This window comes from Dermacentor silvarum, chromosome 3, assembly GCF_013339745.2.
Source record: "Dermacentor silvarum isolate Dsil-2018 chromosome 3, BIME_Dsil_1.4, whole genome shotgun sequence".
NCBI classification, from domain to species: domain Eukaryota; kingdom Metazoa; phylum Arthropoda; class Arachnida; order Ixodida; family Ixodidae; genus Dermacentor; species Dermacentor silvarum.
In genome coordinates this window covers 194854868-194878503 of record NC_051156.1, presented here as the reverse complement: position 1 = coordinate 194878503, position 23636 = coordinate 194854868, and the positions used below count along the sequence as shown (strand labels likewise).

The following is a 23636-nucleotide window of genomic DNA, read 5'->3' as shown; positions in this document are numbered from 1 at the left end:
CTGTTCGTACTCCTTTCGCCCTTCTAGCCCACCCACAGGGCTCACCGTTCACACTCCCAACTCTGTATCGCTTAATAAATTGAGAGGGAGAGATAAAGAAGGAAAATCAGGGAGGTTAACCGTGGCTGACCCTACACGTTGGGAAAGGAAAAAGAAAGGTATCGAGGAGGGAGTGAGGGTCATTGAGCGCTCACCACCAGATGAATGTTCACTCACGCATAGTCACAAGCGTTCGTATAGAGTACAGTGGAGTTCAATAAGTCGAGGAGGAGCAGAAACACCTCCACCTTAAGCGTCACTTCTTAAGCATCTTAAGCGCCCAATGTCCTTGCGGGGACTAAGTTTCACCTCACCGTTTGTGCGGGGTCATCCTATACGCGCCGAGTCCGTCTACTTGCACTCTATCTACTGTATCATATTTGGAACACTGTAACGAATAATGGTAACTGTCACCCAGAGCATCACAGTGCACACACGACGATGACGTGCTAAGTCTTATCTTGCACCGCCACATTGAAGTGTGCGGCAGTGATACAGGAGAGAGAAATACGCATAGAAGCTAGAGATTGCTATAGCCGGGCTGATCATCTGGCATGCTACTCCAGGTGCTGGGTGGTAGTTACGGTACACATAGCGATCACAAACACAAACAGCACATACACCTACAGACACACACATACAGAATAAAGCTATTCGCGAAGTTTCGTTAACGCCGGTAGACCTTGGAAAAACCAGCAGCGTTTTCTTAGCGAGCAACGCGCATTTGGTGCTCCCCAAGTAGCCTAAAATGCCCCCACAACTTTGAGCTATAGAGTTTTGTATGCAGATGCAGGGCTAACTTCAGAGATTGACTCTCTGACTTGTAGCGGCAGCGCCCACACAAGACACGTTCTAAGCCCAACGAACCTTGCATACAGATCACATTGGTTGAGTGTTTCCGCTGAATTTTGCAATTAAAGTAGTTCGTGTAAGCAACGTCAAGGTAAATTCGGTGAAGACGTGCTTGTTCTTGCCCATCGATACGCTGAACGCACCAAAGCAACACCATCGCTATAAAAATGGCAGTATACTGGCCGGAATAACCTAGACCACCCCTGTTTCTTTAACGTGCACCTAAATCCGAATATACACGAAGGCGTTAAATTTCAACTCTGCCACCACTGGAACGCGCCTTCCAGGGCCGGGAATCAGACCCACGACTTCGAGCACTAAGCAGAAGAACCGTGGTGGGTGTACAAGCCACCGACCAAGCCACCGCGGTTATTCTAAAGTTAGGCTAAATTGACTAAAGTTAGGGTCTAAAGTTTGACTAAAGTTAGACTAACGGGTCCTGGGATACAGGGGCTTGGGATAGCATGGGGCTCAACGCAAAGAAATGTTTTATTTAATGGATGTTGGACATATTTTCTTTTGTCACACGCCTCGCATGTTAACCCAAATGACAACGGTGATGCATGAAGTGATCTACTACATACCTAGTACAGACGTAGACAGCACACACGAGTAAGGAGCCCAAGCAGGCACGGTAACATGGCAAGCATTTGGTTCAGGCTAGTGTCCCGGAGCAATACTAAGCGCGCCTTCATCGGGCGCTAAGAACTAGCAGCGCCTCTTTAACGTCTGTGCACAAGGCGGTGCTAGAACGATCTACTACGGAAACGTGAAGCAGATTTCAGAGTAGATTTTAGGCAGCGAAGCACTTGCAGAATCATTAAGTAGAATATAAATCAACCCACTGTGTTTCAATAATGGACGTACACTCTCATCAATGTAAGTGCACCTCACCGACGGTCCGTTCGCTGTTGTGTTCGAGCGCTTTCTTTACACAGACAACTATAGCGCTTTCGACCCGCCCGGATAAACAGAGAGCGGTGAGGAGATGTAAAGTGGGTGCCATTTACGAGAGGAAAATGAAACGAGGCCCGTAATCAGATCACAAAAAGGAAGTACTACGTCGAGGAGATGCATAAAAGAAAGAGTAGAAACGACAAGTGATAAGAACGCAGAACTGAATGCTATTTATAGCACTAATTTGCATAATTGAGGGTGAATGTAGGAAGTACTACATTAGGCAAGGTGGAAGAAAATGTTAAGGAACGCCAATTCGACAGAATACACATTCTGCTGTCAATGCTCCGGGATAACCCTTCAGTCGCGCATCATAATGGACAGTCCATAAATGTGTCAAATGCACATAATTTTATTCCAATGTGGCGCTCACTCTCTTGAAAGAAAACCGAAGTCGTACGAGTAAAATGATGATTTGTGATTGCTCATAGTATTGCCAGTACTCAAAGTTACGGCGTAAATAACTATGGATTAAGCGTACAGTCCTCTACGTCGTTTTTTTTTTTCTTAATATACAAAATTGAATTCCAGGCTCAAAGCACACAAACATGTTAATTATTGGTTGCAATCATTACGAGAAAGAAAACCAATTATTATTTCTCCAATGCTAGCAGAACGCCGCACGTCGAACACTGCGTCAAACTTAACAGGGCCTTCGACAAAGTGGAGGTGGATAGCGATGCTCAACGCAATAAAATTAAATGGGGTCATAATGAGCATGCAGTAATTTAACTTAAACTGCCACGGCTTAATGTCCTAGGTTTTCGTTTTGCCATGACTGGACAGAAACGGCAAGAACAAGCAGCGCACACAAATGTGTACACTGTGAATGAAGGGTATAAACGAGCATACATGACAGTAATGTCAGGAGACTTTAGTACTATGTTGGATGAGATTGGGTCAAACGAAAATGTGAAAACGCAGGGCGGAAAAGGGCGAGCCCCACCTCGCAGCTGCAGTTTGTCTCTCGGATAAACTAGAGCGACACGCGGACACCGCAATCGAAATCTTTAGTCACCTACGCCGGCAAAGGAGGCTAAATAAGGCCTTATGGATCAGAAATCACTGGTTTCTTTGAACATGACATCCATCCGTTCCAGAGTTGAAATGTTGACAGTACACGCGAATTAGATTTGTTCTGCGTCCAAGGAACAGACTAAACGAATCTAGGTTAGCCAAATATTGAAATAAAAGAAATGGTTTTTTCATAATGCGGTCGAATTTTTTTTAAAGGTCTTGAGCGATGACCAATAATCGATTTCGGTTTTACAGCCCAGCAGAAAAAGGTGTTACTATATGGCACATTTTTTGTCAACACATGCCACTTTTGGATTTACGGAAGTATAGGGAGACGAGCAGAAACGGCTAATTCCCTGCTACAACACGATCGAACTCAAACCGACGACCTAAGAGAAATTGCTTTAAGTTAAATCGCCGCTGAACGTCAAAGAAGAAGGAAATACCTGAAGGCACAGATTTCAATCCTCGACGAAGTACTACGTCGACGTCGTATCGTTCACGAAGTCTAGTACCACGGTGCACACACAACTGCCACTATACGGCGACGGGCTCCCTCCGACAAAAACGCCGCTGTACACGTACGGCTGGCTAACCGAACGCAAAGCCGCGCGAGAGTCTTGGTCGTCGTCGTAGTCGTCGAAGGCAACGAGATCGAGGTGGCGGGAAAGGAAAGAGCCGTCGGCTAGACGAGTTGGCGAAGAAGCAAACACAAGAGAAGACTATACGACCAAGTCGCTCCGATGATCAAAGCCGATACAGAGACGAAAAAAAGGGGCGACTGAAGCGCGAGCGCCGTCGCCGTTTCGAGCGCCCGCGTTTAGCGGGGGAAGCGCAGATACGTTGCGTAGATCGAGGTGGAGGAGGATGGCGGAGCTAAGTGAACCCGGGCAAGGCAAATAATGGAGTGTACGCAGTCCCGACGAAGCAGCCGAGAGGATGAAAGGATAATACGGATGGCAAGGGGGCTGTCTCGCGAATTGGGGGGTGCCCTGCCTAATAAACCAAACACGAATGTCGGCGAGGAAGCTGCTTATAAGAGAGCGGAGAAGTCGCGGAACGAGTTAAGAAGCTTAGAAGGGAGGACCGCGGTAACGGGGGTGTAGGTTTCGAGTTTCCCGCCCGGTTCTCTGGACGAAGTTTGCTGAGCACACGGCGACATCGTTTCCCTACTCGTGTTTCTGTCTCGTTTGGAAATACGATAAAAAGTGACTGGCCGAGGGGCAGCCGGTGGTCTTCTTCCTCGACATCGTCTTCGTCTCTCTCTCACTCTTTTCGTTCCGAGCTGTGGCAGTCAGGAAAGCGATAGACATCGACTTTTGCTTTCCAAAGCTCTCGTGCAGGTTTTTTTACGAGGTACTGCTACGAAATAAAGAAGGCCTCCGGCCTATAGATGCAGAAAGTGAGTCCGCGGCGTGACAGCCCTAAGGCTTCGGTGTACACCTAAGAACCTTTAAGGAAGAAACTGCGTTGTGTTGTGTATATAGAGTACTAAAGGCGGTGCGAGACACGTGCTGTCGAATTCAGGTATTACGAGTTCCTGCATTCATGGTTGGACATTGTAAAAGAAGCGTGAAAAAGGTCGCAGACACAGAGGCAGTGGAAAGGGCAACACAAGCTCTGCGAAAAAACTTGATTAAAACACTGAAACGAGCGCGACGAACGCTAAATTGCGTGCATACGCAAGAAAAGTAGGACGAGTTGGGAGGTATTCGTGGCTGAAGTGGTAGACGCCGCGCGATAAAAAAAAAACTTTCGGTAAGCGTAAAACTTGCCGTAGCGCAAATGTAAGCCACAGTGATCAAAACTTAACGAAAATTCATCGTGCTTAAGCGTACTTGCTTCGTTCAAATTCCTCGCTGAATAAACTTGAAGGGTGGTTTATAAATTATCAGTATTTTTTCGAGCCGACGCAGCTAACTGAGCAAGAAGTACATCCGAGAAACACGCATCAAGAACTCGTGATTTGAAAGAGTGATTCCATAGGACGGAGTCTTAATACAACCCAGAACAGCACACAGAACGAAGAAACAACATGCGAAACAGGTTGAAAAAGCTCGTACGTGAGGAGGAGCATTAACTAGGTTTCTTCTGAAGCAAAAGACCCCTCCCCCTCGGGCCTTTATTTAGAATACGAACGCAAGGAGATAATAAAGATATTTTCCGCGTTTACTTCGTTGCCGAGCTCGGCTGCGGCTGGACGAAGAAATACACGACGTCTCACAAAAGTAGGAACGCATCGCGAACATATGACTTCCTCCTGTAAGCGAAAAAAAAAAAACGTTGCGCCGGACCAATTTGCTGTTCACAAAACAGACACGCCAGAAAGCTTCCGGCCTTTTCTCGCAGGAATAACTAATGAAGTCAAAAGTAATCTCGAAACGTTCACTATAAGGTGTCTCTCGTAGCCCGAGTGTTGCTTAAAACCACACGCTGCCTTTCACTTCTATATAGCTTATTATTTCTATATACACTTCAATTAAAAAAAAAAAAACTCCAAATATCCCCTATGCTTTCCTTGGGTTGACTCATGTGGTTGTGATTGATTAACCAAAATCGTGGGCCCCTTCTTCTCGTTCATGATTCAATCAACCATAGAACTATATATATATATATATATATATATATATATATATATATATATATATATCGATCAAGAAAGACAATGGCAAGCCTGAGTCGTGCGGCAAAACGATAAGCCCACCGATTGCCACCGATTGTTAACAGTTCCCCTCCTGACCTAAACACAAATTTATAACCCGATTTCGCCTTATACTACGAGTAAATTATAAATATTTGTGCTTGAGGTATGATACGCGTTTATTTTATTTGAAAACGCAGTATAAGGGGCGTCTCACTACATTGAGCAAACTACTTGAAAACACACTTTTTCTTTCTTTCTTTTTGCATAGTAGTTGGACCAGGACACGGGGTGGGAAGTTGCAGGCTCACTGCTGCGAAGGCGCGTACAAAGCCATCTCTAAACATGAGGGCGGCGATACAGTAGCGACAAGAATAAGATCTTGGAATTCGGACGGCTTTCCAAGGCCCTGTGGCTACAATTTATAGCCTAGGCTTCTAAGACAACAAAACGACGTGTGTGGCGGAGATTGTACCAGAAAATGTCTAACGGTCAGTTATCATGAGAAAATAAAAGGTCTGACGCTTTGAAACCCTTATGAGTCCCTGCGTTGCATGAGGCGGCCAAGACGATGCAAACTTCCGAAACGTCAAACCTGTCCTGACCTCTTTACAGAAGAAGACATCATTGCAGCGCGCTCTGTTAATAGTAATTAAACCTCACTTTCTCAAGTTGACAATTGTGAGTGCGCACTCATCAACACTATTTATTGTTCTGTTCATTCATACTGTGGTTGGTGAATCATAGCCTCAGTTGCTTTTGCGTCATTATAAACTAACTAACTAACTAACTAACTAACTAACTAACTAACTAACTAACTAACTGACTGACTGACTGACTGACTGACTGACTGACTGACTCACTCACTCACTCACTCACTCACTCAATCATTAAGCAACTCACTCACTCACTCACTCACTCACTCACTCACTCACTCACTCACTCACTCACTCACTCACTCACTCACTCACTCACTCACGAACGAACGAACGAACGAACGAACTAACTACCATTCACATGGATAAGGTGCGTTGCATGCACAATACGTTCTAACCATTGAATGCAGCCGTACAGATATACGTATATGCTACTGCTGTACGTGTGCCTACGGTTGAATCACTTTTTTTTCTTAGCGACCTCCGCTGTGTTTCAGTGACCGCGGTGAAGTAGCGGGATAAATTGCCCACCGCATTTCAGTGGGGGCGAAATGCAAAACCTTTGGGCACTCGATAGAGAACCACAGGTGGTCGAAATATAACCCGCAGCCCCACAGTATACGCCGTACCTTATAACCAACTTTGCACCTTCGTAACGTTAAACCCATCAATTTAATTTCACTTGACGGATTTCAGTCTTATGCTTGACTACAGAGATCGTCCTCTCGTGATCAGCGTTCTGGTTCCTGTGCCAACACAGTGACTGCATGCCTCAGACACGCAAGCATAAAGCAAAGCCAAAACATGGCTCGCATCTTCTCCCGTGACATATCATACATAATGAACGAAGTTGCCAACCACAGGGGTTCCGTCTAAACAAGCCACGCCGTATCTTTATTACCCTGTCTTCTCTCTCTCTCTGCTCTTATACAAAACACCCATTTCAGTATCATCACTGCAGGCACGTCTCATGAATCGCGTGGTGTGACCCTGTCCGATGTCCGAATAGGAAGACATGCTACGACCCCTCACCAATTACCATAATGGCAGTCTTCGGCAGGTCACTTCGTTGACCTTCACGAAACAAAGAAAAAAAGAAGTTCCGTTGCGGCTTTTCAATTGGTAACAAAGGCCTGACCTTGCGAACGGCGGCTTGTAGCGTCGTATACTGACACTTACAGTGAAGCCGTACGGCACAGTCTAGAAGCTTTCTCCCATCACCAAAGAGAAAAGTAACCCAAGAAACCCGAGACTCTTGCCGTCTTCACAAGAGGCGGCGCCAATTACCGGACCGTGGGACCTACCTCTCCTTTCGCTACCCGTGTCTAATTGCGCTTGACTATAAAGCGCTAACCAGACGTACGCGCCGGCGTCAGCGTCAGCTCGCGCCTGATTGCGGGAAAAGTGGCTCTTATTTCTGGACAGAAGGCTCCTGGAGCCTAACGAGTTCGTACAATAATGTTTCTTCCTCTCTCGCCGGCCGACGCGTCTCGTGATGGGAGACGCGCAGAGGCGCCCGGGTCTGTCCCTGCCAGATATCAGCGTATACGCGACTGGATGGTTGAGAAAGGCGATGGCAAGTTGTGTGCCCACTTCAACAACTCATCTACACTGGCCCTTGAACAAAAGGGGGCTCCCTGGAAGTTTCCAGAATCTCACTCTATCCACAATGGCTGGCGGGCCATTTTCACTTTTTCTACTTGAATTCACCTGTCCGCAGACTTCTACCTGTAATTCACCTGTCTGCAGAATTCTTCCGCTTCGGTTCTTTCTTACAACAGCCACAAAAATAGTCGCTTTTTCCGCAATCGAACGCGAACTGACACCGACGAGGGCGCGTATACGTGTGGTTAGCGCTTTACATAACCAATACCGAACCAATACCGGGCTAATCGCAACCCGAGTGGTGACAGAGGCACGCTGTGCAATTAAGAGGTGCATAGGCGAGGTAACAACACTGACTCTAAGCTGAAAAAAATATTTCATCGTAAACGGCCAGCCAAGAGCGCAGGCAATCGAAGACCTTAAGGTGCGTTCCTATAGTTACACAGGCGATGTCTTTTCCCTGCGCTCGATGGTGACTGCAATGCGGACGCACGCGAAACAAAAAGTGTGCATTTTTTAAATGTGAAATCCTTACACGTTTCATCGTTCGGTCGACCTTCAAAATCCTTGAGCGAAAACGCGTCGACGACACGAAAGCTACAAAAGCTATAATCATTAATGGCTCATACCCCCGTAAGCAAGCAAGATGGATGATAAAGGTGGATGATAAAGCGAATTAAGATCGATGATAAAGTGAATTAATTGGATGGCTCAGGCGAGTTAAAGGCAATATAATTAAGATTTATGACTAAGTGATTAAAGAGGATGACTAAGCAAATTAGACTAATCGAGTTGGGAGGATGACTCAGCGAATTAAGAGGGATGCTTAAGCGAAGTAGACTAAGCGAATTAAGAGGATGATCAAGCGAATTAAGAGAGACGACTAAGCGAAGTAGTCTAAGCGAGCTAAGGGGGATGTGTACGTCTTGCGTCCGTCTTTAATGCATCGGCACTTCGACTTTCGCCTTCAAGTAGTTTTAGGGATAACATAGGAGACCCTGTCAATTTTTTGTCGAACGTCTCCTACCAAGAGGCACTTGTGCTTTGACAGGCGCCTTCGCAGGAGGGAGTTCTTGACATCAATTCTGACCGAGTGCGGCTTTTTTAGCGTGCATCTTAAATATGCGTAGGATACAAGTATACGAATGCTTTTATCAAACTCGCAACTCCGGGTTAAGCAGCAGAGTGACATAACCTATGAACCACTGCCGCGAGGGTTGGAGGCGAGCAGTAACAAACCAACAGCAACAAACAACAACTAACAAAAATCTCTTTAAACACGCACACACACAAAAAAAAACATTTTCCGGAAGGCAGTGACCGAAGATACGGTCCGCAGTTTTGACCGACCCTCAACAACATCACAGTATGGATGGCAAGGCGCGTGCGTCAAGCCCTTCTATAGGAACAAAACCAACACACCGGCACGCGTAGGTATAAAGTGCGTATAGGTGTAAGTGTGTGGTGTGCCTGTTTCATATCGCAGCTATGGAACGCAGAGGCGTCTCTCTGAGCCGTCTTGGTAAAAGGCAGGCTAGTGGAAGAAGTGAGCTGGAAGGGCCCCCGGGTGTTCCACGCTACATTTGTGCTTCCTGTACCGTGAAATTGCCTCGGACACGCCAGGGCAGCCGCGCTGCTATCAAGAGCTATCTTACTGACACAACCGCGCGGAGGAGGACGCAAAATAAAATAATTACAGCTACGCGCAACGGAAAGCTTCCTTTTAAGGCTTCCAAATCAACTGGAGCACTAAAGCGGCCACTCAGCGTCAGTGCGCGGCCGTGACAGCTTCGAGTGTGATGGCAATTCATTGTCACTTCACCGGGAGTAACGCTGCGGGCGATGCCATAGTCGCTATAGAGAAGTGCGCGATCATTCCGCGCTGCTGAGCGCGAAATGCTTGCCGGACATCATCAAGCATAGATTCACAGTTTAGTTCTCGAGAATCCCCGTTCCTTCCGCGCCCCAGTTACATCGAACAAGGCTACACGGTTCCGCCGATACCCGCGCGCAAAACGCAACAAAAAGCATATTTATAGCAAGAGAACTGAGCTCGAACCAGCGTTCTCGCGACTCTGCAGGTACGATGTCAGGTACTTGCATCAGCTGGGAGGAAAAATAAAACGGCGCAAAACGGACGCGGACACAGAAACGCACACCACGGGACGGGCGTCGTATATCTCGGTATGTGTTTCTCGGTCGATGGTGGTCTGTTTGGCGCCGTTTATTTATCCTGAAATATGACAACACCAACTTGCTCAAACCAATGTTCTGCTTGAGCTTGTATTAATTAGTTGGTGCCTGGGAAGCGCACGAAGTGCGTGCGTCTGTAAACGAATTGGCTGTTGCAGGAGGTACGTCACGAGGCTCTAATACTGTGCGCATATATGGTTAATGAGAAACTAACTTCTATATGCTTCCTACACCGATTGCGTGCAGGGAAGTGAATGCTAGGGCTTGCATCAGCGAATCAGAATATATGTAACGAGATCTGGCTGCGCGTTCAAGAGAAGGGAGGATGGCGGAAGGCGATAAAAGGCAAACAATGGAGCAGCCAGTCTTCTGGTTCTCGTTTCGGATAGGCTTACGCAAGCGAATACTTTTATTCAAAGTTGGTGATGTTGAGCATGCATTACAGCCACTTCTCATCAAGAACTGTTGAGCCAGAGAAATATTCTGAATGTATAACACGCGGGCGTCTAGAAGCCTGTATTTACGATGATGATGATGATCATGATGTTTATTGTTATCCATTTTGGAACAGAGCGGAAAAAAAATAGACACCTAGACTTCTCAAGCTAATCAGGTTTTACTACATCTATCGATGTCAAGCATTTTGCTGATCTGTTCTTGACCTTTTCTTTCTTCATTTAAATCTCAACTTCTTCAGAGAGAAAGCACTTTATTGAAAAGCCGAGTGGTTAGCCAGCGTACGTTCGCCTACACACTACTCTGCAGGAGATGGGACGAAGGGGCTGAAATGCCTTAGTAGAAGGCGGGCAGAAAAACAGAAAAAGAAAAAGGTACAGGTCTAGTGATTTTATCGGCACCAGAGTAAGTCTTCTAGGCGATGTGGGTAGGTAAACTCGGTAAAACTAGACGGTTAATGAAAAAAAAAGAAGACATTGTTTATGAGAAAGAGGGAGTGAGAGATACAAGCTTTAATGATAATTGATGAGTTGATGTCGGTAGGCAATAGTTTAGATAGCAAATATATAAACAGAAGTTCAGGGCTTGAGGCTGTTTTTCTTTTGGGCGGGACCAGAGATCCAGCATCAGTGTAAAAGGCAATGGGCCTTGGTCGAGCTTTTACATGTTAATTTTATATCCATGTCGCCTTGTCTCTGCTTCCTACATAAAACCTGCACACATAATGTAGGCCCAAGGGCATCTCTAAAGCACACCAACCTGCTAATGAAATGATGAATTATATTGTAACAGATTCCTTGATTCGCATTATTTCTCTTGATTTAGTGATTTGTTACGTGCCACCGGGAGTGTGACCATTCTTGGCCAATCCTTCAGAACGGGAATGTCCCGCTGTGACAAAAGAGGTACATATTCCCCAAATGCTCATCACTAAAACGTACGCATCGCCGCTAGCTGTAAGGCATTTAATTAACGGCTTTACTTAAGTTTCGATTCGCATACATTCTAACATGTGCGTGGAATATGCATGAGTTTGTTTTCCACCAATACCTTGAACTTCCCTTGCTCAGTTTGGCGACTGACCAGTTAAAGCTTCAATCCGCTTTCAATCCCAGCACTTCTGGAAGGTGGACGTACGTTTTGTACGGGTCTAGCTGCAATTTTTGCAGCGCCACCATCATCCGCGCTTTTCAAAGACGAAATCGCTGGCGCGCAGCCAATCGGCTATCGACAACATAACCACGAAATGCGCGACGGGGTGAAAGTTGCAGTGATCTAAACGCGTCTAGACGCGTCACCTAGTAGTGTATGCGTAAACGTGGCGTGCTGGTTCTTCTTACCAGTTCGAGACGAGGGCAGTCAAATATATTTAGAAGCTGCTTATAAGCGTTCCATACAGCCCGTCGGCGCGCGAGGGACTTCGACAAATGGAGCCCGGGTCATGAACATCGCGGAAAACCACATAGCGAGATCGAGCATGCGTGCTGGCATATGACTCACTTGTGTTCAGGCGCGTGCGCTTCGCCGTACACACGTATATATACGCGACGTAATCCGCTTTCAGGTTTGGCCAGCTGACGGTGTGGTGTGGTATGTAGGAAATGTAGGCTCTGTCTGCTTATAGCGCTTTAACGCTCAGGGGTTCGAGACCTTCGTGGGGAACAGCCGCGCCGCTTCGTTGCGCATGCGTCCTGAAAGCCCGCGACCGCTTCGAACGCACGCAGCAGCGCGGGTCACGAAGCGACGTCCCGACAGGTGTCGGCGTGTAAGAATAATGACGGCAGGAGATGCGCGCGCCGACACGACGAACCACGGAGGGGAGGGGGGTTGCGACCTCCGACCCTCGAGTCGTCCTGTCGTGTCTCACACTGGTGCGGAACAGGAAGGGAGAGCGCTGGGAACACTGCGGTCTTCGCTGCGGGCGAAGTGAAACATCGCCGTTTGTTCTTTTGTTCTATTGCGCTAAACGAGAAAGGGGGACCCGTGTATAACGCTGTGTTACGAGACGTCGGGCTCGGTGTTAGGTGATCGATGAACTATACGAACGCTCCGCGAAGAGACACGAGATGAAGTGATTTGGCAGCCCAATTATCATCAGCTTCGGTATATATTTCACAGGCCTTCAATCATCTCATGTCGTTATGAAACTCTCTCATAAGCATCGTCAGCCACGAACAACCTCGAAGATGGTCAATATTCAGTGACTCGAAAGCAGCACTGCAGTCTGGCGCGGACCACACGAACAAGTGGTATTCGAGATAAGAGAACTAACCCATATCTTGACTGAGAAAAGACACCGCGTGACATTTCAGTGGCTTTCAAATCACTGCGGCGTCATAGGTAACGAACACGCCGATAACGCAGCTCGGTTGGCTCTTCAAGGTGACGTAGAGGAGTCGATACCGTTATCAAGGACATATACCGCTAGAAAACTTCCAATGCTCACCCGGGATATCACGTTCTCCATCTGGAACGCACGTAATCTTCAAAGCAACCGGTTGCACCACACAGACTCCTCTCTCCGCCTTCGCATCCCAGCTGGACTCTGCCGACGCGAAGCTACCCTGCCTTGTCGAATATGGCTAGGAAGGGCCTTTACGAAGTCTTCTGCATTCTGAATCGATGGGCCGACGACGCCTTGTGTGATGACTCTGGTATAGGGAGGAGACTCTTCAACACGTCCTCTGTGACTGTCCTCGTTAGAATTTACAAAGACGATCGCTCGCAATCGCGATAGCACGCTTTCACCAAAGGCCTTTAACTGAGGAAACACTTTTCAGAATGCCGACATCACAAGCCATCGCAGCGGGGGGCGACGAGGGCACTGTTGCAGTTTTTATGGACAACAGAATTGGACAAGCGGCTGTAGCCTGAACTGATGTTTGTAGCCCTACAAGCTCTGAACACTGCGGTGTTCAAGTGAAACATCACCGTTAGTTCTTTGTTCTATTGTGTTAGAAGACAGGTCTAGACATCACCGAACTGGTGCTGCGTGGTGATAGTATGCGGTGACAGTGACCGACTGTGATTGTGTATTTGTGGTCCCTTTCTTCCTCGCTCGCTACTTTCCTGTCACTTTACCTTCCCCTCCCTTCTCTCCCAAGCGTAGGGTAGCAAACCGGATCTTCCTCTCTGGGGAACCTCCCTGCCTTTCCCCTTTCTTTTGTCTCTCTCTCTCTCTCTCCCATGAGCCTCAAGTTTCAAAATGCGGACACAGGGACTGGCGAACAACCTGTGGGACTGCTGAGTGTGACGTGATCCATGGCCAACAACACTAACTATAAAGCGCCACTTTCTTAGCACGAAAGCAAAGTAAGATCTCGGCACGCACTATATATAGCTGCAAGCAAAGCCAAGAAAGCTGCATCGGCGGGTTTTTCTTTTGCAGTCACATCAGCCATTTTAGCACTCTTTAGCGTACGATGGACCATGACGAGTTTCATACGCGAACCGTAAAACGCTACTTTTGAGCACGAACGCAAAGTAAGATTTCGGCACACACTTTCTTGCAAGCAAAGCCAAGAAACTGCATTTCAATCGCCGAATTTCTTGTTTCACATCAGTCACATCAGCCATTTTCAGCCTCATTCACATATGATCGATCTTGACTAGTTTCACCTTGTTGCTCAATGCTGCTGCGCCAGTCAATTACCTCCCCCGCCCCCTTCCGTAACGGGACACGAGCGTGCCTAAAAAATTAAAGCAGAGCTTCCGTACGATTGAAGATAACTATGCACACATGCAATATGCGTATATATATTGTGCACTGTAGCACTTCACCGCGCACAGGCACCCGGCAAAGGCCGTTAGAGAGTCTCTAATCGATGTTTTCGTTTATTAGACCACCGTCGGAAAAGCCCATACGTTTTCCAGATGCCGGAACTTATGACAAATCGCTCTATAGTATCAGAGCGACCGCTTCCAGCACAGCTATATCTGTATAGCAATGCACCGTTCGCGAGCGCCCTATATTCCCGACAGAGTTGATCGATTATCGTCGCCGAAGCAACGCTGTAGCTCACACGCTTGGTCAAGCGAGAGTGTGATAGCATCATTAAGAGGACGTGCCGAAGATGAAGTCATTGTCCGCAGCGGTGTTTTTTTTTTTCGTTCCCGTAGTATATATAACGACCCGTCTGAGGTGCCACCAGCAGTTTCAACAAGTCGCCCTTTTTACGGGACCTATAATGCCGAGCACTTTGGGAACAATATAAGGCGCTGTATCGTCGTCCAACCCTCTGAACCAGTTTTCGTCGCCTACGTGGTTCAGTACGTGAGCCGAAACTTCGCGACTCGGCCCCTCGAAAGAAAGAGAAGTAGAAAAGAAACGTTAAAGGAAGGAAGAAATAAAGGTATTCCTCAGTGAATGATGCCGCCATTCTATTCCCGAAGCACCGACTCCTGTCTAACGTACTGGCGTTATCTAAGAGGTGCGCTTTCGGGGAGAGAGAGAGAAAGAGAGAGGATGGAAAAACGACTTGGCCACAAAGAATCAAGAAAGCAAAGAGGGGAAACCAAGTGAACAACCTTCTCGGTAGGACTGACTCCCTCTCGTCGCGTCTATGGATAACCGCTACGGCGACGTAATCTCTCGAGGCCCGCTTGTTGTTGCTGTTGCTGTGGTTGCTACCTTTCCCGCGATGTCCCAGTTACGCCGGGCGCTTATAGGAGTCTCCGCTCCACTGTAGCGCGCCAGTCGACGTGTTTTAAGCAAAGGCGTTCGTGCAGATCTCTGAACGCAACAAACAACCTCGCTTATTTCACGAGGCGGATACGCGTTGTACCTGCAGTTCTAGGCTGGTGGTTTCGCTTCCAAAATCTTTTTTTTTTCTTTATTCGTCCTGGTGTGTGTGTGTGTTCGCTATTCCTGGTTCCTAGTGCTCGTAGTGTGAGGACGGCGGAGCACGCGTTTCGACGTGGGGGTGCCGAACAAGGACGGGCCGTTTCAAAATAAGGCGCGATCGAACCAATCTGTGCCGCTGATCGAAAGCCGGCGATGATGGAGAGCCAAATCATTGATTTTGAGCTGGCACACACTTTAGTTGATGCCCTCGTTTCCTTGGAGTAAATAGAGAAATATATAAGTGGCATCGCTCACAGGCCTATATCTCTGCTTTTGCCGAGACCTATAGGGCTCGATAAGGCTTTAGTGTGTCTGTTTGAGTACATGCAATTCGTGTGTTTGTATGATAACTGTGAATATCGTAGTTCTTGCACAGCACCTACAGATTAGCGTGTCGGAACACCAGACAAGATGGCCCTCGTTGATTTCCGCATCCCTCTTATATATATATATATATATATATATATATATATATATATATATATATATATATCTGTTGCAGAAGAGACAACTGATCAGAAAAGAAAATATGAATGTCAATCGTTGCACAGAAATATCAAGCGTCACTTGCAAATGTCAACGGTGCTATCTTTGCGCCTGCGATAACTATGTCATGCTGAAGAAAAAGAAGCAACAGACGGGTGCAATGAAACACGTCTACGCAAAAACCACTCTATACTTGATGCGTCAATCAACGGATGATTTCGACGAAGTACTATGGGTACCTTTGACAAAGGGTTCACAGGAACGCGGTAACTTTGAGTGAGTAAGAATGGTCAAACAATGGTAGCCTTAGCCTGGAGCCAAGGTTTCGACAAAGGGAGTAGTTAACAAAGGGGACGTCGACAAGGCACTGACGAAGACAAGAGCCTTAGCGGTAACATTGCCTCTGCAGCTTGAAGCTTTCCTTGTTCGTTTACTAGCTGTTAATCAGTGCTAACTACAAGGTGATAGCAAAGCCGTTCTAGTGAACATCACGTTGATGATACAAGATTACATCGCTCAAGCTTCACCGATGATAGGCGACACCCAACAACTGGGCACAACGTTTCAACCGGACGACATGGTGAGAGAATAAACATCTTTGTTATGTATATGCAGCTTTGGAGAGGCGTCCTTATTCCAGAATGCCTTGAGCTCGGGCCGCGTCCTGGGCCCTCGCAATCAGCCGTGACGCAATCGTACGAAAATCACACGACAGCAAAGGACACCTCGATGTTCCGAAAAGGCTAAGGAACGCGAAAGACATTATTAAAGCGTTACCTAATGGCGGTAAGCTAAATAAGAAAAAGAAACGAAAGATAACGATCTTTCGAGCCGTGATTGTAATTGTAGACCTCAGCAGGTTACGATGAAAGTACACACGGTGATGCTTCGCGTGCAAGGCGCTGTAGACAACGAAGACTGATTACAAGAACGTCGAACAAGGAATTTCCCCTTACAGGGAAAAGAAGCCACAGCTTCGCGAACGTCGAGTAACAAGGTCGGGTACAAGGCAGCAAGGTCTCGAAGAAGGTATATGGCGCGAAAGTGTATAGCAAAAGGGAAAGTATATAAGGTCGTGGCCCGCCGAACAGCGGGCCGCTCCGCCGAGATTCGATCGATTGGTTGATGCCTCCCGCGCATTAACGGTCGAACCAACGAATGCAGTACGTGACGCTCTGAGAACGAGGAAAGTTGAAGCGCTGCCCGACGCCAGCAGTTTCAATGCGTAGTGAGAAAGAAACAACGATAGCGAAAAGGCCTCCTTGACGTCGGTATACGCCCGAGTGAAAGCCAAGGCCCCAGAAAATGCGGTCATCGAAGTGGATACCTTGGTCTAGACGAAGACACAGCTTCGTACAGTGCGGTACACTGTTAAAAGAAACACTCTAAAGCGGTGCTCCTTTCTATGCTGGATATATATATAGGCAAGTTCCGGCTGAATCTACATGGCAATGCACTGCAAAGGGGGCTAGAAAGGTGCCAGTGCAACCAATCACGCCACCTGCTGCAAAGCCGGGCGATTGTACGATTTCCGAACAATTCATATGTGAATGTAGAGCGCGTGTGAATTATTTGGAAATCGTAGAGTCGCCCAGCCTTGCAGCAGGTGGCGTGATTGGTGGCACTGGCACCTTTATACCCACCTTTACAGTGCATTGACATGTAGATTCAGCCTGAATCAACGTTGACAACATTGTACAGCACTGCACAGGCTCATTTTTACTTTATATGCTTGCCAATGGGTTCTGACGCGTTAGCATACTACAACGTGGGCCTTGTTTTTAGAACTGTGCAAGACGCTGCAGAACCGGCTCCGGCAACTATACCTCTTTAAATTGTAAGAAGAGGTGACATCGATACGTTTGGTTTATCGAGCAAACTGGGCCAGTGAAAGTGACCCAATTTGACTTGCTCTGTAACGATCGCAGCGCTCGGTCGATATAGTGAGCTTTTTTGGGGTCCCGCGTTGAGAAACGTGTATTTGATATGCATGGTGCATGCCGATGAGCCAGCAACAACCAAATACGTCTATAGTTAAGGCAGGTGTATTTTTACCCCATGCGTGATAAAGGACGGTTTTCCTGTCCCTGATCTCGTGCGTTCAAAGCCAGGCAACGAAGGCGCGCAGATATAAGGGCGCGAAGGTAAGTATGCAAATAAGCCTGCATGCAAAGTACATTCGTTATCGTTACCGTAAGAAAACCAAGTCTGATGGGAGGCTCGAAGAAACAGTGTGACAGTTCGTTCACGATAACATTTTGTAGTGATGCCTTTATAACATACAGTTGCAGAGCCTTGGCTGCAACTTGTGCAGCAGTCCAACGCTACGTGTCCTTGAGCCCCGTTACTCATACGCATATCTATATATATCTATATATATATCATATATATAATATATATAATATATCTATATTTTACCGGGGCTCTTTCTGTCTACCCCACGCAACGACCCTCCCACACCTTTCGTGACTTAACGTACGCTGCGACCTGAAGACTACTGCAGCCGTTCATTACCCTTGTTTGTAACGCGATGCGATGTTCGAGCAGGACAAACTAATCAATGCCATTGCCGGATGAAGCAGCAGGTTTGAGTTTTTAATGCAATTGGTAATCTTTGGGACCTGAACGCACTTTTGGGCGACTATCTGTCTTTCTCTCTAACCGTTTTCCCGCCAAGTTGGGTCACTGGGAAGTCCGCGCATGGTCTAATGGGTACAGCAGCGGGCTGCTATGCTGAGGCAACGGGGTTCGAAACCAACTGTCGGACCAACTTGAGTCACTGCGTATGTGCCGCTCTTCAATGACAAAAATATAATGAAACATTTCTCCGGAGCTCGGCGGATTACTAAGCCGCATCATATATACTTACATAACCTTGTCTGGATGCCCATTTACACACGCGCCATGCGCGGACTTCGCGGCGGCGGCGCTAGAAGGCGCAGCGTGTTAAAGTGGAAGCGCAAGAGAGGAACCCGGTGGCAGCATACACGCCTCATACGTAACACGTCTCTCCGGTGGCAATACGGTGCGTTGCTTCGATGCTAATCGCATTAACGTCGACATTCATTGTGAGATGGCGCGTTCTGCCGTAATATTTTTTTTGTGAACACAACGCGCCTCTGATGAGTACTACCTCGAAGATGATTGAGTGACTGATCAGCGCTTCATTTAGTGAGGTCGGCTTCAAGGTCACGTTGACAAAGTAAGAAAGGGAGCTCTCAGAGCTTCCTTAGTAGCTTCGTTTAAACAAGGACGGATCTGTCGAATTATAGAAACATACTTCATACATTTTCCACGACCGTATTTCGCCTGGAAAACGCACATCAAGAGGTAACTACCTTCACCAGTTACGCGCCCCACAAGTACATGCCTAGTATTGCTCTTTTTTTCTTTGTTCTATATGAACTATTTAAGCGCATCTACGAAATGTGCTTTGTTGCCGGGACGGTTTTTCTTTTTCCAGATCACCTCATGATACCATCCATTGATCAATGGACAATATATTACTGGTGGAGAAGCCGGCGACACAATAGTTGGCAATGTTCCTCCAAACAAGTCGTTCACTCATGACAGCTAACTGTGCTAACCGTTTTCTTAGGTTTAATCCTTTCAGAAAGATAGTGGAATCCTCCTGCCGAGTTTCTTTTAAACGACTGTACAGTGTGACCACAATTTGTTTGCCCATAACACTCCTCATCTATGGTGTGTGGTTGTTCTATAGCTCTTGCTAGACTGCAAGCAATTGGTGAGATGACGTTTCCTTGCCTCTCGGAGAAGGAAGCGTCGCGCTACGAGACGTTCTTCCGCTCGCCGGTATAATAGACTGCAGCTGAGTGGGAAACAATCTTGCCCACTTTCACGAGCGAGTTCGCCGCCCACCAACTGTGTCCGATCGGCATATGTGACGCCTTGCAAGCGGTGCATGAGGGCTGCGCGCGATAAGCGTGGTCGCCGCACGAAATCCATCCCAGACACCCACGGCGCCTTATGCACGCTCGTTCCCGCCTGCGAAGGCGCCACGCACGACACGCCACGAGGCTGCTGCAGCTTCACGCCGTTCGTTTAATCGTTGACGAACAGACTACAACAACAACAACAACAACCCTGCTCGTCCGTACACCGTGGCTTCGTTGGCCGTATACACCACCTACACAACACAGATCGCTTCGGTGAGACCCACGTCACCGATACGCGCCGCGCTCACGGCAAAGTTAAAGCGAGAGCCGCACACGCGTGCGAGCAGCCACACGTGCACGCAGATGGACGAGAAGGTTCGACGACCGACCTTTCCTCCTCGTACTCGTCCTCGAACTCTCCTTCTTTCTCGTCTTCTTTTTTTGCTTGTAGTTGTTTCTGCCTCTCTCGCCTCTCAAGTGGGTGTCCGTGGTGGGTGTGTGCGTGTGTGAACGCGCGCGAGGTGTATTTGCCACGTTTGCGCGAGCCGCGGCGTCGGACCCCTCTCCCAAACCTCAGCCATTCCCTCCCGGCGATGGGTCAACCGGACAGTTCCGGTACAAGGGGGCCCGTTACTCGATAGGTGCGGCCTTCCCACGGCTAATGACATGCAAAACTGTTTCTTTCTTTCTTTCTTTCTTTCTTTCTTTCTTTCTTTCTTTCTTTCTTTCTTTCTTTTGTTGCGCTGTTTCGGCTCTCTGAATGGCTCGAAGGCCGAGAGAAGACCGCGGCAGTTGCGCGATCTCCTTGAACGGGACGAACTTTAGCTAGCCGAGGTTATAAGTGTGTCGGAAGGCGAGAACGCGACGCCGGGTCGTCTTGCGCCATCATTAGCGGAGCGCGCTCGCGATTTTCGTCCCAGGATTAACGACCTGGCATCGTGAATGGTCGCCGGGTGTCTATATCCTCTTTTGCTCGTATTTTTTCCTTCCTTTGTTTCTTAGGTAGGTGTGAATGTGACGGAAAAGAAGCCTAGCTGTGCTTCGGTCAAGTCTTAACAACAAAGGATAGGAGTATGAGTCTCTCGCTCGAGCGCAAAACGTTCAACAGGTCCATTGACCAAAGTATGGTGCGACGACGGTACAGTTCGGCACTCCAGGACTGTCTGCTTTCCTCTCCCCCAGTGTAGTGTAGCTAACCAGAAACCTCTCTCTCTCTCTCTCTCTCTCTCCCATCTCGTCTCTATCTCTCTTAACATCAAACGGAGTACTAGAAACTTCTTTTTACGAGAATCTAAACTTTTCTGCTTCATGACTTCATCATATTGGTTCGTGAGATAAATAGTTTCTTAGTTACAGCCCTATACACAAAGCCGCGACTAGAACGTAGGTTTGATTTTCAGTGATGCCGTTGTTATAGGAACTACTTGTTACAGCACGTACAATTTTCGACATAGTTAACCGGATACCTTATTTTTCCGAATGAAGATAACCTAATGTGGATATAGTCCCGAGCAGTCACGGACTGAGAAGAAAGCCAGACAACTCTTTAACTCAAAGCAAAAGACTATGAACTGGCGGATCTAATACCCCACGCGAAGTCTGCTAGTCATTATAAAAAGAATTTCAGACAATCCAACGAACTTTACATGACCCTGTTTAGCTATCACACGAACCATCACTGTGAAGCAAGCGTCGAACGCTATGCAAGAGGTATTTCTTTAATTACGCAACGGTCTTAACTGTAAAGGGTAATGACATATCGTACGTAACCGCTAATTGGAGGCGGTAACATCAGATATATATACCCCGCTTCCATCCACATACCCCCTCTTTCCTTCTCATTACGGCAATTACAGCGACTCAGCACGACCGAGTCTCGCAGTAAAGAACAAGTTTGAGAAATATAAGGCTAGAAGACACACAATCTAAGCAAACACGCGCCCGGCCGCTTGCCCGCTACGTTAACAGCTATGACGAAACGAAGTGGGGCTCGAAGTTGTGTGTCGCGCAGATCTCAAACTAATGAGAAACAAATACCCCCTGAAAAGAAAAAAAAGAAAGAAAAAAACGGATTAATTTTGCAAAGGCAGGACGGGGGTCGGTGGAAACTCGATGTGAGTGTGGACAGCGACACTTTCTTCGAAACAGTGTCGTGTGCAAAAGCATGAGATCTCTAATCAATTTCTCAACATGCCCGACAGCTACAAGGGGAAGGTATTGTTGCAGAAGTAAGACAGGCAAAGTACAGAAGACAGGACAGCACTGGCTATATACATAAGCACGTGCACAAGTCCATTTCAGATATAAGCCACAATGGCTTTAACAAGCATTGATCATTGGACTCGCCCAACATCACCGCTCTTTTCAGTGACCACTATACTTCACAGCACTGCAAATGTTCTTTGTCGCGTATGCTCTGGTGCTCTTACTGAAAAGACTTCTTATAAATAAGCCCCGACCTTCCCCTTGTTAAAGAAAAAAACAAAGAAGCAGACTTCAGCGATCCCATCGGTTCTGAACCAATTCATTGCGTCAGCAGAAGGCTCTCGCAGTAGACTAACGCCACCTTATGGACAACTACTACAACTGAGCGACGAACACAGAGCCGTCCTCGTCCGCCTCCTAAATATGCGTGCGGTCTCTTCACCCTCAGAGTCAGCGTGGCAGGCAAAAGGCAAGAGAAATCATCGAGAGAAAATGCAGGGAGGTCCACCAGACGCTGAGCGTCCGGTTCGCTACCCTACATTGGGAGTAAGGGAACAGAAAGAGGGAGAGAGGCAGCACTGCGCGCACAGAGCGCAGGACGCACAGCAGCACTACGACCGGTCACTGAGGTCGGCACTGTTCAAAAATTGTATAGAAGCGCACGACTCGCGTTCTGCGGCCATGGACGGAAATGTGGCCAGGGTCCAATAATTTTCATTCCGAAAAATGTACTACAGTCCAATTCTGCTTAGTGGCGGTCTGTACAGAAGAGATACGCGTGGACGGGAGTTCAAATCCCACTGGGCAAAATTTTGTCTTTCTTCGCCCTATGAAGCGTAGGATAAGCGTAAGACGACCACGTAACGGAATGAGAGGGTTGACCCATCAAACCCGGTTTCGAATTTTTTACCAGTTGTCTCAGTAAAAGAATCTTTCTTTTTTTAGCTAACAGGGCGCTTTACTTGAATGCCACCTTCGATTTTCCTGTTTAAATCAATGTTATTTGTTATTTAATAAATGGACACTGTTGAGAATGTAGAGAGGGAGAGAGATGAAAGCCAAAGAATGTAGGTGACACTAGAGCCGGCTATGGCGGTTCACAGTTGAAAAATCATAAATACCCATTTCCCCATAAATACGCACACACATGCCATAAACACACAAATACACGCGACACGCAGAAACCCTCTCACTATAGACAACCGCTGGAACGATTAGAATTAAATTTCCTGCATTTAAGAGAGAAAGCTGGATTCTTCCAACTACAACTTCCAACCTTTTGAATTAAGACCTCGTTGTTTTTTATAGAATGCACCGATAATCAGATTCCGTCGACGTGTATTGAAGGGCAAAGTTCATAAACTACATAGCAACTCTGCACCAAGAACAGATATCGCAGTTCTGTATAAGCTGAATCTGCAAGAGCATCTAGAGCGGACACACGTGATCTATGAGTTTACAGCTTACGTAGATTTGTTATCGTGTTCTTCAAGGTTTTGTAAATGTCCTATTCACAGATAAGTGGTATATTTCAGACTGGCGTATAACGAATTCGTTTTGTGCGCTTCAGATGTCTCAACGGGCGCATTTAACACAGCTGTGCTGTCGGTTTTTGTTACGGAGTTGTCGAGTTGTATACTTCATACTTCGGCTGTGTTTCTTAATTTAGTTTCCCGATTTTTCGCGTTTTGCCTCAAGAGTAATGAATGGCCTTAATCAACAATTTTCTCCCTGTTGTCGACGGCAGTTGCATTTAGATGGTGGGCAAATGCCAACACGCTCGTGTGCTC

General features: G+C 47.2%; 1 protein-coding gene across 5 annotated transcripts in view; it reads right to left on the bottom strand.

Annotated features, from left to right (window-relative positions):
- The window catches only part of LOC119446404 (uncharacterized), a 223379-nt gene that overhangs the window by 33842 nt on the left and 165901 nt on the right, over nt 1-23636 (bottom strand). The window lies entirely within an intron of this gene.